The sequence below is a fragment of the Equus caballus genome, chromosome 25 (genome assembly GCF_041296265.1).
Source record: "Equus caballus isolate H_3958 breed thoroughbred chromosome 25, TB-T2T, whole genome shotgun sequence".
Lineage (NCBI taxonomy): Eukaryota > Metazoa > Chordata > Mammalia > Perissodactyla > Equidae > Equus > Equus caballus.
The window spans coordinates 45,986,209-46,003,862 of record NC_091708.1 but is presented as its reverse complement, the minus strand read 5'-3'; the positions used below and the strand labels follow the sequence as shown (position 1 = coordinate 46,003,862).

The window sequence follows — 17,654 nt, the reverse complement described above, 5'->3', positions numbered from 1 at the left end:
GGGTGGCCCCATGACAGCATAATAACCCTGTGTCACTCAGCGACAGAGAGCCGAGGCCTTCAATTCCTGCTGGGGCTCTAGGTCGTGTGCCATCCCAGTCCTCCCAGGGCGCCAGGACCAGCGGCTGCTGTGCACGGTGAGTGAGCTGGCCAGGGTGGGGGTCAGGCTCGGGCTGGGGCCAGAGTAGGGTTGCAGTGAGGGAGGGGCTGGGAGTGGGGGGTGGGGCTCCCAGGGTCAGCGTTAGAGGCAGGGGCAGGGGCAGCCTGGGAGCCTGGGTGCAGGAGAGAGGCGCCAGCACGAGGCATGTCCCCAGCAGCTGGACGAGGGGCTGAGTGCTCCAGCCTTGAGGCCAACATGAAAACATCAGCCACCTCTCTTGAGGCCCCGGCCCTCTGGCCTCTTGGGGCTCGTCAGGGGAAGCGCACTGGCTTCCCAGCTCTCGCTGGCACATGCTCAGGACCCCTCTTGCACATGGAAATAGTTCTATAGATGCCCGAGTGCCTGGACCCCAGGCCTGCTTCTCCACCCCTGCACTCCTGGGAGAGCACCCCAGCCCCATCCGCCCCCAGTGGGCTTCCTGTCACCCCGACGATCCTGACAGGGCAGCGTGGAGGGGAGGACGTGGGCTCTGTGGTCAGCTGGCCCTGGGCTCTGCATGGTCCCCCCAGGTGAGAGCTGGACCCCAGCTGCAGCATATCCTTGGGCAGCCAGAGACCCTGCCCCACCCGCCTCTGGGTAACGTGAGCATCCGCTGAGTTCACTCCGCGGTCGGGGAGCGGCCTAGCTGGTCAGGGACACTCACTGGTTTTAGCAACTGCCCTGAAGGCATTCCACCAGAGCGGCCCCAGAGAAAAGGGGCTCTGCAGCAGAAGACCCTAATTCCAGGCAGCACGGAGAACGGAGGGCCACCCTCGAGGCCACTCGGAAGAACCTGTCCTGGGAACCAGGACGCCTGGAGACGCTGCTGTCTCCGTGGCAGTTCACAGGGCACACAGCCCCATGACGAGCCACCAGCAGGAGGAAGGAGTCACCCTGGGGACAGGCCCTGCCTGGAATATGAGGTGCCGTCCCCTCCACCCCACCCAACCTCCCCTATAGTCGGGATGAGAGGAAGCACACGTGTGCCTCAGAGAATAGGGCAGCAGGACCCCAAATCCAGGCTCCAGCCCCAGGGCCCAGGACCACACCTGGCAGTCCAGACGGATGATATACCTACGCAGGCAGGTCCCCCTGCTGGCAGCACCATGGTGGCCATCTGGCTCTGCCTCATCAGCCTGGCCAGGAGTCCCACGCTGCCCAGCTCAACCGCAACACTGAGGACATGGCGCGGCAAGGCTGCAATGGAGCAGCTCCCACCCGTGTGTTTGCGTGTGGTCGGCCGTCCCAGAGAGCTGGCCTGGGGCCACACAGGGGAGCCCCAGGGGCCCTTCCCGTGGCTGCGGGGCACAGCATGTTCCTGTGACGTGCTGGGTGTACACGTGGCCTGCAGACGGTTTCTGCTACACGGGGCGGGGGGAACAGCTCTTGGGGTGCTGCAGCAAGCCAGGGCGCATGTCATAAGGTGGTGACCATGGCATCTCCCACACCACCCGTAGAGGCTGGACAACCGAGGGTACGCCCACAGACAGCCTGACCTCCTTCTGTTCCCAAAGAGCCTCCCTGCCCCGGGCAGGGTCCCCCAGCAGCCTTGATAAGAACAAAAGCCCACGGCCGCCACCTGGCCGAAGAACGGCTCTCGCTGTGGCCCCACCACCCCCAGCCAGCCCCCGGCCCCTCGCATCAGTTGCGGTCCAGGGGACATTCTCCCAGCATCCTCCTGGACTCTCTGGCCCTGCTCCCGAAAGAGCAGAGGGAAAGGGTCATTCTGAGCAGAAGCAGTGGGAGCTGAGCGCTGAGAAGTTTCTCCCAGGGGAGGGGCGGCCTGGGGACCCTTTTCTGCCATTAGCAGGAATCAAGCTGTCCCCGGCGGTCAGTGGAGACTCTGACCTCTCCAGAAAGAAGGCCTGGAAATATGGCGGGCAGTCAGTTTAAATGCTCGACTGTTGATAAAAGCAAAGCCATGAAAACAAATGCGCGGTGAACTAGGAAACAAACCCGACAGGGCCCATGTCACCCTGTGAGTGTGACAAACTGCCAACTTCCTCCTTCTCCTCCCTGCCCTGCGGGGCCTTCCCGCAGTCCCTTCACGACTGAGGCTCCAGATGCAGCTCGCACGGCCTCCCCCTGCCCAGACCCTGGCTGATGTCGCCCACAACTGCATGCCCTGCAGTAGCCCGTGCCTGCCCCAGGCTCTCGCACCCGCTGGGGCGACTGAGGCTCTGAGCTGGGCTGCAGCCCGGAGGCCGCGAGCAACAGCGTCAGCTCTCTCCCTGGGTCACAAACCGTCAGGCTCCAACAACGCCACTGGGCAGAGGCACAGCCTGGAGTCGAGGAGCGTCCCCCCAGGTCAGGCCTGCGCTCGGCCCCAGCAGCATCTCAGCTAAGCCTGAGCCCCACGCAGGTCCAGCTGGAGGCTTGCCCCAGCTGGTGAAAGCACACGCGGCTCCCGTCCTGACCCCTCCCTGGCTCGCGCCTGCCTGATGCCAGGTCCCCTCCCCTTGCTGTGTGAGTGGGGCCTCAGGGCCACTCCCAGCCATCTGCCTCCCCCCTGGGCCGGGGACTGCTGGGGCAGGGGTGGCCTGGCATGTGGATGCTCATGACTGTAAGAGCCCCCAGCGAGGCCGGACCTATGCAGAGCAGGGAAGGATTCATGTCACACCGTCCGGCTCCGTTCCACAGGCGCAGCACGGTCTCACGTCCAGGGTCCTGGCAGGGTCAGAAGCCGGAGAGTCTCCACAATAGGTGCCACCTCCAGGGCCCCAGGAAAGACAGTGGCCCCTATGGGTCCCCAGGGCCATGCTGAGCCACTGATGGGGTAGGAGGGTCACAGGGCTTCTTGGTGGGGGAAGGGCGGGTGTGAAGAGCCAACGGAGCAGCCCACGGCCCACTGTGGGCACACAGTGGACACAGTGATGGAGAGCCCCGGCTCCCAGACACACAGATGCCCGCTGGTGACCTCGGGTAGGTCACTGAGCCCTTGGGCATCAGGTTGCTCCTCAAGAAAGCTGGCAGAACACTAGCCCTCGCCTGGCAGGGTTCTTATAAGGGTCCAAAGACAACATAGAGTGCCCCCTGGGGGCCGGGCACACACTAGGTAAAGAAAGCCAGGCACCTCTGTCCTCACGCAGCCCACTCAAGAGCCAAGACCGCCAGCCCAGGCCCTCATCTGCCGCCTGGGGCCGAGATGCACCTGCCAGTACAGCCCGAAACTAATGACTCACCAGGGCGGCAGTTTCTGGCCCTCACTGCCACCAGGGGCTGCCCCTGGCCTGGGGGCCAACTGTGCCCACACACCACACCACAGCCTGCTGCACTGTGAGGAGCACGATGACGTTGCGGCCCGGGCTGGCGGGCGGCCTCGGGGCGGGGAGGGCTGCCTTCTGGAAGCTGGCAGGCTCTGCTCTAAGTGCCCACACTGTTTACCCCTCTCTGCCTCGTCACTAGCAGAGCCAGCACTGAGCAGGCCTGGACAGGCTCAGGGACGGAGTCCGCAGACGGCAAGGAGAAAGGCCCGCCACCTCGCCACTGCCACCAGGCCCCAGGGATGGAGACCACAGAGAACTCGGCAGCAACAACAGCTGGCACAGGCCTGGATGTTAGCATGGCTCCCAACGGCCACCTGCGCAGACCCAGCCCTGGGGAAGCAGCGGTCCCCATCGTGGACAGACCCAAACTGGCCCTGGACCCTGATCAGAGTCTCAGTTGCAACAGGCTGTGCCCCGCAGCCCCAGGCAGCAGGGCCAGAGAAAGGGCAGGGGCTGAAGGGTCCAAACGGAAGGCCTCCCGAGGCTGACCCAGGCTCTGTCACATCTGGGGAAATGACTGGCAGGTGGCAAGAGCACCTGCGCACCGTGGGTCCTACTGCACAAAGCACACGCATCCCCTCTGATACACACTGTGCACAGAGACACACACAACAAACACACAGACACACACAACAAACACACAGACACACACAACATACATAGACACACACAACATACACACACAACACACAGGCACACAACATACGCAGACACACAACCTACAGAGACACAACAGACACGGACAGACACACCCACACACAACCCACATGTAAAGATGCACAACACACACACTAACAGACAAGACATACACAACGCACATGCACAGACACACAACGTACACAGACACACAGACACACAACACACACATGGATACACAATAGACACATAACATATACACAGACATACACAAAATAGACACAAATACACACTGCCCTTCGCATGGGGGTCTGGTCAGGGCGGCACCCCAGTCTCTGCCGCCCGGCTGTGCTCCAGCAGACACAGCGTCTCCACCAGCTGCTCCCCAGGGAGGCCAACTGACACCCCGGGGCTGGTCGGGCCCCAAGGGGACTCAGGGCCACACAGAGGTGGCAGACGGAAGGGCAGGAACCAGGTGACACAACAGGTAGTGATTTGGGAGGACAGGTGGAGGTCGGGAGGAGGGTGAGGTTGAGGAAACCAGATGGAGGCACTGACGGGGTGCCGAGGCAGAGATTAACACTGTGCACAGATGTGGACAAATGGCAGGGCGCGGAGCAGCGGGCTGCCGGCATCCCGCAGCCTCTGGGCCCCAGCGCTCACACAGCCCTCAGCTCAGCCACCAAGAACCAGAGGCAGTAGCCAAGTCAACCCACCAGCCCGCAGCCCCCCAGGGAGCCCTCAGACACTGTCCCCTCGTGCCAAGGAGAGACTCACAGCCACGCCAACAGAGAGGTCAGCAGGGAGCTCCCCCACCCCCAGGCCCACCCAAGCACAAGGCCCCAGGCCCTGCCACCTCCCTGTTCTCCCGGCCCCGCACCCCACACCCCTAGACCTGGTTGGCCTCCTCCAAGGCCAAGGTCAGCTTCGGCCACCAGAGCAGCCACTCAGCATTCTGGCCATGGAGAGCACCATCTCCTGAGCCGGCCACCCCTTGGGACACCTTGCCAGGGCCAGGTCTGTGCCCAGTGCGTTCCCCAGGCAACCTGGGGCTCCTGACCAAGCCCATGAGGAAGGCGCTGTCACCTTGCCCACGGTCACAACAACCAGAGCAGAGACCTGCCCTCGGCACCGGCTCCCCCAAGCCAGGAGCGCCCAGGATAGCACAGCAGCTATGGAGCCCGGCAACTCCAGGACAGGAACCTGCAGACATGGACAACCCCACCCTGGGGACCAAAACCATTCCCAAAGGCTCAGAACAGTCAATATGGGCCACGGCTTCTGGCGGGCACGGCTGTGGGTCTCCTTCCACCTGCCCTAGCTCACACTCCTCAACAGGAGCCTTCCAGCAGGATGGGACAGCCGAGGGGCCCAGGCCCTTTGCCCAAGGAGAGTTAGCTAGAGGGGGTCCATGCTGCGCTGGCCCCACTGTCGGACAACAGACTTGCCAGGTGTAACCAAACACAGAGTCAGCCATCAGCACCAATCAGGGCCTGGGACTGTGTTTATCACCATTTTACAGCAAGTGCGGGGAACTGAGCTCATTAGGTGACAATCTAGTGCCGCCCCACAGCAGGACCTAAGCCCAGGGGCAGGGCAGCCCAGTGGGTCTCACTCCCAGGGGCAGCCTAGCTTTGCCCTTAAGCAGGCCCCAAGCCCTCAGAGGGAGCCCCCAGACAGGAAGACCTCTCCCCAAGGAAGGAGAACAGAGGAGGGGTGGCTGGTCCTCACCTGGCCAGGTCCATGGAAGAAGGAAAGGCTGAGCCCCCTGCCCGCCCTGCGTGTACCCAACCCCCCCCATCCACCGGCCCTGTCCGCCTCCTGACCCCCCCCCTTCCCCTTCCCAGCCCCTCCCCCAGGTGCCTGGGGCAGATGGAACAGCGCTCAGCTAAAGCCCCTCCAGAGTACTCACCAGCTAGAAGGCTCCAGGCCTTTCCACCTGCCGAAAGGTGCCAGGCAGCAGCCATGGCTCAAAGGACACCTGCAAGCAGAACCCGGGGACCCGGGCACCCAGCTTCCAAGTACACGGTTAGATCAGGCGGGAGGCCCGCCCTGACGTTGCCACAGAAACCTGGGCGTCCATCCGTGCGGGCTCCTCCTCCAGGCCGGCTCTGCGGAGCCTGAGGCACCAGCGCTACGCGCCAGGGGCCTCCCCTGCGCGCCCGGCACCACCTGGGCGGGGGCGGGGGGGACACACACCTGGGGCTCTCCTCTCCGCTGAGCCCTAGGGCGCGGGCGCAGGGCAGCTAAGGGTCTCAGGGCACTGCCTAGACCCCGCCCCGGCTGGGGAGGGGGCAGTACGCGCCCGGCAAGCGAGGGGCGAGGAAAGGTCTCCAAGGGCTCGGTCCAGAGCCCGGCCCCACGAGTCACCGCGGCCGCCTCCCGCCCCCAGCCCGCTGCCCCTACTTTCTCTCTCCTTCCCAGGGAGCACCCAGCAGCCCCCCGGGTCTCTGGCAGCGCAGCCTGGCGGCTAGGAGCCAGGGTCCTGGAGGCGGACGGGGCCATCCGGTCCTTCTGAAACACGGTGCTGTTGGGGAGGGACACTAGGACAGTCCAGGTGGGCGGCGGCGGGAGGAGGCAGGAGGCAGAGCGGCGGCGAGGTCCGGAAGCGCCAAACTCAAAAGCCGCGAAGCCCCTCGCGTCCTGGGAACCCGCGTGGCAGCCTTGGCAGGGGACCGACCGGAGGGGCGCGGGGCACGTGGCGGCCGTCTGTGCCTGGACGCGCGCGCGGATCCTCGGGGCCCGGGTCGCTCAGCTTAGGATCTGTGCTCTTTCCCGTGGGCCTTGGACTAGTGTTTCAACTAGGGGAGCCGGTCAGTGTGTAGGGAGGGCGAGCTGCCCCCACCCCGCGCCCAGCTCCAAGCGCGCGCCTGCAGGCGGGGGCGGGGCCCTGGGAGTCCTGGGGGCGGCTGCCGGCTGACGAAAATCGGGGGTCCTCCCAGCGCGATTTAGGTGGGCTGTGGGGCCCATGCCGGCAGGTGGCGCTCCGTCCCTGTCGTGGGCGGGGAGCCAGGGCCACCCCCCACCCCCCACCACGGGGTGCTGCGGAGAGGGGGAATCTTCCAAGACTTTGCTGTCCCTGCCACCACCCCACCCCAAGAAGTTGTGCCTTTTCCCCTTAAGAAACACTCTAGAAAGATTCTTTTGCCAAGAAACTCTTCTTGGAATTCATGAAATTAGATTTGAAAGCAGACTCAGATCAGCCTGGGCTGTTGAATACGCAGGAGCTTGTCCCGACCCTCCTGGAGATGGCAGTGGGGGGGCAGCAGCCCCTCCCCCCCTGGGGAGTTGCTGGACACTGTCCCAGGAGAGCTGGTGACCTGGCAAGGCTACCTCAGACCAGAGCCGGACCCTCCAAGCAAGACCCTGCTGGAGGGGGCCTCCTCTCTGGGCCAGAGGGTCCGGAGAGAGGTGACCCCTGGAGTTGACAGGCATGATGCTGGAGCTCTGTACTCTGCGCACCTTCCTGGACCTGCCTCCGCCACCACGGCCAGGAGACATCCCAGACTAGGGCTATGTCTGGACGCCAGGTGTCCAGCATCCGAAAGTGGATGAGGTCAGGTGTGTGCTGGTCCTGGGGCACAGGTTGACTCTGTCCGTGGACATCAGAGAAATGGGGAAGTTGTCCAGGCCCAAGGGCTGAGCACGAGGGCTGGAGCCTGGAAGAAGGAGCCAAAATTCCTCCCTGAGAGTTTCTGGAACATCCTTCCCAACCCCAAATCAGCGAAAAAAGGCCCCAGCACCCCCAGGGGGCAGCAGCACGTGTGCTGTCCAGAATCAGCCATCCGGTCCCCACGCCTCTGGCACCGCTGCCCGGGCGGACACAGCAGCCTGTGCAGAGTGAAGGGCCAGGAGCGCCTCAAGCTGGAATTCTGAGATGGAGGCTGCAGATCCAAAAAGCACCACAAGTCAAACAAATTAAAATATTCTTTCTTTGTTTAAAGGAAATATGGCGATGTAGATGAGTCTCCGAGCTTTCAAACACCTCTCCTGGTCACCTGGCCACCTCTTCAGTCAATGGGTCCCAGGTCTGAAAGCTGGCTCAGGGCCGAAACTGAGTCCGGGATTGTGCTGTTTGTGGGGTGACCATCTCGGCCTCTCCGTCTCCCATCCTTAATGTCCTCTGACCATGTGAGAAAGGGCGCATGGCTCTGCCTCCCCAGGGGGACCTACAGCAACTGCACTGGGGAAGGGAGTGCCAGAGGTTTTAGGGGCCATAGGACCAGGCCAGGGTCGACACTGGTATCCAGAGACCCCTGTTAGAGTGGTGATTAATGGCATTCTGCCCAAGGTCCAGCTTACAGGGGGTCCACTGGGTTGCAGACCCACCCAGTGGTCACTTCCCCAGTCTGTGAACAATGATTGACATTTGCCCCATAGGATCCTTGGTCTGTGGGCAGAGCCATCATCGTGATCATAGTGCAAAGGTTAAAGGAAAGCTGTGCAACTCCTCCCTCTGCAGCCAAGAGAGTAAAGGAGACCAAGGTCGCCTGTGGGGAGGGAGACGGCGAGATTGGTGCCGTCCTGGAGGAGCTGAAGGATGCAGGGGCATTGGTCCCCTCATACGTCCATTTCATTCACCGGTCCAGTCCTTACTAAAAGGGAATAGATCCTGGAGGGTGACCACAGCCTCCAGGGCAGAGTGATGTGGCCCCAGGGACACGAGGCCCTGTGGTATGGTGCATTCTCCATCCCATCAGAGACAGACCACGTCCTCCACATGGATGCACACAGCACATATGTGCAGCCACCCAGGGCTATGTGTAACTCCCCTGCCCTGGACCACAGCGACGTTCCTCACAGTGTCACATCGATCCATTTCCTCAGTGACATGATGTGGCTGGGCTGGCTGAGCAACATGCCGTGGTGACACATGGGCACTCAAGAGGGCGGCCTCGGGCAGCAGCAGATGCCACGGCCAGAGATCAAGGAGATTCTGAGGCCTGCCACACCTGTAAAAATTCTAGTGGCCCAGGGCAAAGGGGCGTTCCTGGGCACCCGCTCAGAGCAAAGGACGGGTTCTTGCATCTTGCACCTTCCGCCATGAAGAGGGAGCACCACTCCTGTCGAGCTTCTGCAGGCGCTGGAGGCAGCACAGCCCCCACCCAGGCATGTGCTCTGGCCGTTTCCCAGGTGACACAGGGCTGACAACTTGGAGGGCACCCGGAGCAGGAAAAGGTCCTGCAGCGGGCAGGCTGGTGTTGCCTACATCAGTGATGGGCAAGCTTGTGGGCTTGGTGGGCAAGCCCAGCAGGAGAATCAGGGCCCAGGCCCCTGGGGTCTGCAGCAAGGTCATGCCATCTGCAGGAGAGAGTGCCAGGCTGTTGTGGGCTGAATGTTTCTGCCCTTCCCAAATCCATACGTTGAAGCCCTAAGCCCCAGTGTGGCCATCTGGAGTAGGGAAGTAAGTAAGGTTATATGGTGTCATAGGGGTGGGGCCCTGAACGCATAGGATTAGTGTCCTTATAAGAGGAAACATGAGAGAGCCTGCTGTCTCTCCCTTTGACCCCTGCCCCTGTGCACGCACAGAAGAAAGGCCCGTGAGGTCACAGTGAGAAGGTGCCTGTCTGCAAGCCAGGAGGTCCTTCCTGGGAACCTAGTTGGCCAGCACCTTGATCTTGGACTCCCAGCCTCCAGACTGTGAGAAATAAATGTCACTTGTTTAAGCGGTCCAGCCTGTGGGGTTTTGCCATGCAGCTTGAGCTGACTAAGACACACACCTTTTGAAAAATAAGTCCTAGTGTAGCTGGGCACTACCCACCATGTGGCGAGAACTGCCCATGGTGAGCACAGTCATTGGGCCACCCGGTCACAAGGCAGAGCAGGCCCAGCGCAGCCCACGTGAAACAGAATACGGGGCATCTGGAACCCAGCAGGGGCAGGGGCATGCCTGAACAGGGGGTCCAGGCCCCACGGCACCCACTGCCGTGGCACGCGTCCCCTCAGCTCAGCAGCTGCAAGAGGAGGGGCTTGCCAGCCCAGGCTGACGAGGCAGCTTGGGGCCCTGCATGTACACGGGGACAGCACGTCAGTCTCACTCAGGGCCTGAAAGGCAGGGGGTGGAGGACAGCCTCTAGTGGGGAGAACGTGGCCTCTGGTCCCCCTCTTTGTGTGGGAAGAGAAATGGCTTGAGGGGCAGGGGGAAATGGCCTCCCGCCTGGTGAGGGACCCAAAAAAGAAAAGAGTGGACCCTGTGGAGAAGGAGGTCTGGGCAGAGGCACGAGGATGGGCACACGTCCCCAGCAGGAGGTACACCTGGGCCTGGGGACAGAGGGTGGAAGCAGGGGTGCCCCACTGCCATCACCCCGAATGACACTGGGAGCCCGGTGCTTCTCATCCCTAGAACTCTGGGCTCTGCAGCGGGGGCTGCAGCCTGTCCCCCCCACGTCCTCCTGAGCCACCCTCAGGACAGAGGCCCCAGGAATCCGGGCAGAGCTGCTCTGGCCGTGGATTTGAGTGAGTGTAGGGTGGGCTGCGTGGAGCATGGAGACCCTCCCAATGGGAGGGCTCATGGCCAGCTGAGGGGCATGGCCAGCCCTCAGCCCCTCCAGGTTGCCCTCAGCTCCTCCGGGTCGCCCTCAGCTGCAGAAGGCCGCCTTGCCCACCAGGGTGCCCCTCCTGGGGCAGCCCAGTCTGGGGACTGAGCACGGCGGGGTACAAAGGCCTGGTCATTTCAGCTGGACGAGGCCACTCTGACAGGCCGCACTGGCCCCAGAGCTCCCACGGGGCCGCAGGACAGGCCTGCCCCTCCCTCCCCATCCGACAGGTACCGGTCCCTGGGCACACGGCGCACCTGAACTCTGCCTTGGCATCCGCTTCCAGATCACCCGACCCTCGACAAGGGGGCCAAGGTCAAACTGGATACTCTGAGGGAGGGGCAGACATGTCGGCTCCAAACCTTCGTGCTCAGACCCCAGAAGACCCTTCACTCTCCCGCCTGGAGGCGGGGTGGGGAGGAGGGCGCGGCTGGGGGCGTTGAGGATGTAAAACTCCCGTTCCCTGGCTTTCTGCGTGGCCTCGTCCCTTCCACTCCCGGCTTCAGCCCAGCCCTCCACTGAGCAGAGCCCCTCGAGCTAGTCTGGACCACACCTCCGAGTCCCCCCGCCCCCCGTGCTGCCTGAGGGCCCATCCCAGCTGCTGGTGGACCTGCTTCTCTGCGCCCCGCTCTCTCGGGCCTGTGGACTCAGCTACAGTTCCCCTGTCTCCACAATCGGGGTGCATCTCCTCTCCTGCTCTCTTTGTCTTTAGGAATTTATAGCTTAAACCAAACAAACCGTTGCCATAGCTTGAATGGGGCTTCCGGGGATCAAAAGCAAACACACTGGTCAGTTTGTCCTTTACCCAGAAACCGGAAGTCCAACACATCAAATGGTGATGGCACGCCCCCCCCAACTCCGCCCGCTTCCCCTCCAGCACTGGCTCTGCATTCAGATCACCCCTCCCACCCCCCACCCCCGGCACTGCAGGTCAGTAGGGGACATTTTCACCGTTCACAGCGGGGCTTTTCCCTCGTTTCTGAATCAGCCTTGCTCTGTGCTCTGGGCAGCCCTGCAGGGAGAGGGAGAGACCCTGGAGGCTCCAGGCCCTGGGCAGCATCCATGCTCCCATCCTGGGAGATTCGCAGCTGGATGGGAGGGCAGTGGCTGTCTCACAGACAGGAGTGGGAGGATTCCAGACGCTTCTCCGATTGGGGCTCCCTAGGGCCTCTCATGGACACCTGCTTTGCTACACTGATGCTGCTGCCCCCTGGACACCTCAGCCATCGCCCCTGGGTTAATTAGGGCCGCGGACACACGGGCCCACACCAAGGGGAGCCTGAAAACCATGCACAGGATCCCAGGGCCCAGCATCTCTAGGATCCCTCCCTCTCCCCAAGGGACTGGCCAGATGATTTGGAAATTAGGAAAGGACCTCTGTCCTTGTCCCAGGGCAGCTGTGAAGAATGAACCGGTGAAAACAACCCCTACCGACCTGACCTGCAGTGCTCGCCTGGCGGAGGGCTGGGAGAGGGGCCACGCTCACCCCTCAGAGGGCCGGGGGTGGAGGCTGCCTGGTTGAGTGAATGCAGAGCAGGCTAGGGTTGCGGGGAGGAGCAGCAGCACCAGGAGAGGGGCCCTGAGGAGGATGTGGGGTTTCCATGGCAACCATCAGCCAGCTGGGCTGGGAACCACCTGGCAGAGACTCCAGGAAGAGACCCCCTGCTGTGGGTGAGGGTTGGGTAGGGGGCGGGCAGGGGTGTGGTCCCACTCTCCTGCTCTCCTTCAGCTTCATCGCTGCTGGATGGACAGATGGACTTGTCACAGGGACCCCACTGAGGGGACCCCAGTTCTTTCTGGCTGCTGCAGGCCTGCCTCAGGCCTCACATCCTCCCCGGCAGCCGAGAGCGCCCACTGCCTGCAGCAAGTTGAGGCGTGGATCTTGTTGGCACGGGGAAGGGGTGCTCAGGGCCCCTTGAGACTTGCCCCAGGAGCTAGAAGGTCCCTCTGTGCCCAGGACAGCTGGCCGCCTCCCAGCTCTGCCGAGTCCTGCGCCCTCCAACTTTTCCCCACACTGCTTCTGAGTGCCAGGTAACCCTGGCACAGCACCCTGCCTCCCGCCTGCCCGGGCCCCGTCCTCGCAGCGAAGTGGCCATGCATCCTCTGAGCACCCCTCCATTCTCCCTCCGTACAGCTGTGCACCCCACAGCCCCAGCCCCAGGACTCAGGGCTGGCACAGGCCCCCTCCAGCCCTCTTGGCTGACCAACATGTGGCTGGGAGTGACCATGTCAGAGGGGAAGGGCAGGGGCTGGGGTGGGTAGAGGCGTCCAGAGTCTGACTTTCATGGGAGGGGCAAGTGCAGGTTGGTAGGGTGGCTCCCACAGGTGTGAGTGGTCCTGTGGGGACCCGGCATCCCCCCAGCTCTGTGACCACACCCCACACAGGGGCCAAGGCCAGGGGAAATGAGGAAGGGGTGGCCCTGAAGGGGGAGCCACCTGCTGCAGGGCGGCTTCCTCCTGTTCCAGCTGCTTTTCCAGGTTCCCAGCCAGCAGGCCAGCTCCCGTTGTCAGCCTAGTGACCCCAGAGGCCCCTGGGCCCCCTCTGGTCCTGCAGCCAGTGGAGAAGCTGTGCCCGGAGAGGCCCCTGCCTCTGTGCAGAGCTCTCAGCCAGGCAGGAGGAGTCAGCCCCTGGCTGGCTGGAGGGGGTCAGTGCAGACGCAAGGTTCATGGTGACAGCTGTCCCTTGCAGAGTGTCTGCTGTGCTCCAGGCCCAGGCCAAGGGCTTCACAGGCAAGACTTCATTTGCCAGGCTCCCATCTGAGAGAGGAGAGAGAGGTCCAGAGAGGGGCTGGAGCCCCAGCTTGTGAGCAGCTGAGCTGGGCCTGAGCCAGCGCCCTGGCTTGTCCTCGGCTCTAGTGGCCACATAGCCATGGCCCTGCTGTGTCCCAAGCACCACACTTTCCTTACATTCTAGACGGACGGGGTCCAAACAGACAGAGGCTCTCTCATCAGTCAGCAAGCGTGGGCGTGTGAGCCTCGCTCCAGGAGCCGCAGCGATTCCAGCTGGCCCTGCCCACCTGGAGCGCACAGGTGCGCTGCCCAGCCTTCTGGTCCGGACCACGGGGAAAAGAGGAAGCAGCCTAATGTCCACAGTGAGGGCCTGGTTAAATAACAGTGACACATCCTCAAGATGAATGTCACACAGCCCTATTTGTGACAACATGGATGGACCTTGAGGGTATTATGCTGAGTGAAATAAGTCAGAGGGAGAAAGTCAAATACCATATGATCTCACTCATAAGGAGAAGATAAAAACGACAAAAAAACCCCCAAAACATATAGCACTGGAGATTGGACTGGTGGTTACCATTGGGGAAGGGGGGAGGGGGAGGGCAAAAGGGGTGATTTGGGTCACATGTAAGGGGATGCACTATAATTAGTGTTCGGGTGGTGAACATGATGTAATGTACACAGAATTCCAAATATGATGCACATCCGAAAAAAATAAAAATTAAAAAAAATACAAAACAAAAAAGAAAATGCAAGATGAATGTTACACAGCCCCGCCCCCAGCATGTCTGGGAAAACCTTCCAGTGATGCCTGGGTAACGCGCACAATACAATGCTAAGTGAAAAGAGGGCTGCAGAACTACAGGTGTCACGTGGTCCGAGCTGCCATCATTGTGAGGAAATCCTGAGAGGTGAGTGCAGTGGGGCCAGGTGGCAGACCCCAAAAGAGACATCCACATAGAACGGGAAATGTGACCTTATTTGGAAAAAACAGTCTTTGCAGATATAGAGCAGCTAAGGATCTCGAGCTGGGCCATCCTGGGTCACGGTGGGCCCTAAATGCAGTGACAGGTCCTCATAGGAGAGCAGAGTGGAAGGAGATGTGGAGGAAGGAGACGCCGGGAGGAGAGGAGAGGCCACGTGGGGATGGAGGTGGAGATGGGGGGATGGCCACGAGCCAGGGACGGGACGCCTGGAGCCCTCAGAAGCTGTAAGAGGCAGGAAGGATCCTTGCCTAGAGCTTCAGTGGGGAGCATGGCCCTGCCCACACCTTGAATCTTCTGGCCTCCAGAAACAAGAGAGCAAACTTCTACCATTCTAAGCACCCAGCTTGTGGCCATTTGCTGTGATAGCCCGAGGAGACTAATACAGAGGCCTACACCCCATCAAGTAGTATCTAACGAGCACTTACTATGCCTCACGCCACGCTCCTAAAGTGTTCAGGCTCCCGACGACCCCAGGGGCTGAGTATCAGAGACATGGGGACTTGCCAAGGTCGCACAGCCACTGGGGGGACCCAGAGCCCGCACAGGCTCTGCCCTGCAAGCTTCATGCCAATCCCTCTGTCTCTCTCTCCCTCCCTCTGTCTGTCTCTCTCTTTCCCTGCTCTCTCTCTCTTTCTCTCTGCCACTCACAGTGTCACCTGTCTTCCAGGCCTAGGGGGGCACAGATAGGGTGGGGGGCAGGGGTTCTAGTCACACAGGCCAAGGAGGGGCCCCCACAGACCCAATTGCCATGGACAAGTAAGCATGTGCCTGCTGCACAGGTGCCCTGCCTCCTTCTCACAGGCCCTGGGGACATAAGCTGGGTGACAAAGCCAGCAGCTGCCAGCGAGGGCCCCAGGAATGCTGCGCGGCCAGGTATTGCTGGATGACACGGTGGCGTACAGCCTCATGCCGACCTCTAGCTATTTCCCGGGTGCGTGTCATCTCCCGGGAGGCACTCAGGCCCTGTGGGTGGACAGACCACTTCCTTCCTTCCGGGCGCCCCTGGACCCATCCACCCACCCTGCAGCCCCCACTCTCCAGGGACTTCAAGGTCCCCAAGGAGAGGAAATGGCCGTGGGTGATACCATGGGGGCCTCAGGGCAATAGGAGGAGCACACGTACTGTAACCATGTAGAAAAAAGAGTTCTTCCCCAGGGTCAGGAGATTACTGGGAACAGCAGTAACTTGAGTATTCTTTTTACTTATACGAGTGCGTGTGTGTGTGTGTGTGTGTGTGTGTGTGTGTGTGTGTCTCCTCTCCCTGTCCACCTCCTCCCTCCCTTGTTTGGAGTCCACAGCAGAGGTTGGCCAGGAGCCCTCAGGTCCCTGGTTGGGCTTGGCGCCTCTGCGGGTGGCAGTGGGTCCTACAGGAGCAGCCTTGCTGGGGAGGGGGCCCGCCACGGAAGGCAGGAGGAAGGCAGGGTCTGGGAGGTCATGGGCTGGGAGCTGCCATGCCAGCCACAGGGACACTCCAATCTACCCCAGCCCTGGCCAACGCCCAGGTGGGCCTGGAGGCTGCACTTCTGCTGAAGCCCCTGCGCTGGCTCTTGGCCCCGGGGATGGCTCTGGGCAGCCTGGCCACCTTCCCCTGTCCTGGCCCTCATCAGGGACCCACACCCACCTCTCTCCAGGAGCCCAGGCCTCCCCACTCCCAGGGGCTCAGCAAGAGCCCTGCAACTGTCCACTGTTGTCTCCCTCGAGGCCTGTCCAGGGGGACAGGTCCAGGAAGGGGGAAGGTTTCAAGTCAGGAAACCAGCACTTGACCTCAGCTCCCCTTGGCCCAGCCCAGCACCTGGGGCTGTCTGCTCATCTGTACAATGGGAGGGGCGTGCGGATGAGGCAGGATGCCAGGGAGGGTGGAGAGATGGCGGGCAGGCACATGGCAGGTGCCCTCCGATGGAGGTGGCCCTGCTGACTGCCACCAAGAGCAGGGCCCCAGGCATCTTGACGCTAACCCCCTGGCACTCAGGATACAGTGGGCGGGCTCATGAGAGGTGGGGCCTCGCGGGGCCAGGTCCGGCATCACCATCTGCGCCTGCCTGGCACATCCCCTCCCTGCTCCCTCTGCTATTGATGGGGCCAGAAGGATGCGTCTGGAATGGGAAACTGTTTTTCCTCCCTCTGATGCTCCTTTGGGAATGAGGCCCATTAGAGGTGGATGGAGGGGGCGTGCTTGAGGCCTCCTGAGGGAGCACAGGCTGGTATGCAAAGCTTCACGGGGCGGGGGGGGGGGGGGGGGGGGGAATTTACAAGACGGAATGTAACAAGGTGCCCAGGTGTGCACACCCAGAGAGGGGGAGGGAGGAGCAGCCGGAGTGAACAAGGGAGAGCAGCGCCAGCGGGAGCAAGAGGTCATAGAGGGTGGGTGCCCCCCAGGAGCTCCTCCGCCCCCAGGCCCCTCACCCAGGAGCCCCCTGCTCTCCGTGGACCAGAAGTGCACTCATTCTCACAACTAGGTGGTCGCGTCGACGACAGATGCTGGGCTGGCCTCCGGGTGCCTGCCCTCTTCATGTCCCACCTTCCTTCTTGGGTTCTCTCAACGGGAGGGAGTCAGGACTCTGGACTGGAGAAGACACACCTCTGTGCAGTGCAGGGTGGGGGGTGTCCCCTGGATCCAGCCAGCACTGCCTGCAGGGACCCAGCGGGGCCAGGGTGACTACACAGGAAGCAGGGTCCCAGCAACTGACGTTTCCCAAGCTCTCCCTGTGTCTTGGGCACAGTGACCATGTCCAGGCCCCATGACCCTGCATAACCCCCACAGCACCGGGCTGCTGAGCCCCACTGACAGGTGGCGGAATAGAGGCTCAGAAAGGGAAAGCACTTATGCCAGCTCACACAGTGGTGAGGGCGGGGGTGGCCTCCAGTCCCACTCGGCCTAACTCAGAGCCTGAGCCCAGGGCCAGCTCACTGCACAGCACCCCTGAGAGTGTTCGGCTCCCCCGAAAACTCTGATACAAAGTTGAGGCTCTTCCAGCCCGGGGACCTTGGCTGCCCAGTGTCCCCACTTCAAGGAAGGAGAAAAAAGATGCTCTCCCCGCCGTGACCGCCACGGGACCATGAATCTCTCCCTCACTCCGCCATTCACGTCACATGACTTATCGGAGCCTTCTTGGCACCAGACCCCTGGCGCTGACCTAGGGGACCCCTAGGGGGCTCACAGTGGTGGCCTCTTGGGGATGCTGAGCTCAGACCTGGCCTAAGGGGAGCCCATGGCTGCCCCTGCCCTTACAGTGATGCCAGCTCAGGGGGCACCCCAAGGAGGAAGGCCCGGCCCACTGCACCACCCACCCCACAGGGGCCAGCCAGCGGCCATGGCCAAGACCAGGAAGAAGGCCTTGCCCAGCTCCTGTGGTCATCTGGGC

At 62.2% G+C, this 17,654-nt stretch overlaps 1 protein-coding gene and 1 long non-coding RNA gene across 5 annotated transcripts in view; one reads left to right on the top strand and one right to left on the bottom strand.

Moving 5' to 3' along the window:
* Positions 1–6,086, bottom strand: part of CCDC187 (coiled-coil domain containing 187) — a 54,758-nt gene extending 48,672 nt beyond the window's left edge. Inside the window, exon 1 of one of the 2 annotated variants that reach the window (XM_070251680.1) lies at positions 5,953–6,086. The gene's annotated coding sequence lies outside the window, so the exon portion shown is untranslated. Of the gene's footprint in view, positions 1–4,935; positions 5,055–5,952 lie in introns of those variants that run through there. The other variant, XM_070251681.1, reaches the window with a different exon arrangement.
* Positions 36–7,988, top strand: LOC106782602 (uncharacterized). 3 transcript variants are annotated; one of them, XR_011432630.1, is made up of 6 exons: positions 36–136; positions 886–1,061; positions 2,179–2,445; positions 2,779–2,841; positions 5,888–6,068; positions 6,465–7,988. It is a non-coding gene; the product is annotated as an uncharacterized lncRNA (long non-coding RNA). The 3 variants fall into 3 exon arrangements; XR_011432628.1 differs by lacking the exons at positions 5,888–6,068; positions 6,465–7,988 and adding exons at positions 3,547–4,835; positions 5,052–5,523; XR_011432629.1 differs by lacking the exons at positions 5,888–6,068; positions 6,465–7,988 and adding an exon at positions 3,544–3,789.
* The last annotated feature ends 9,666 nt before the right edge of the window (positions 7,989–17,654 follow it).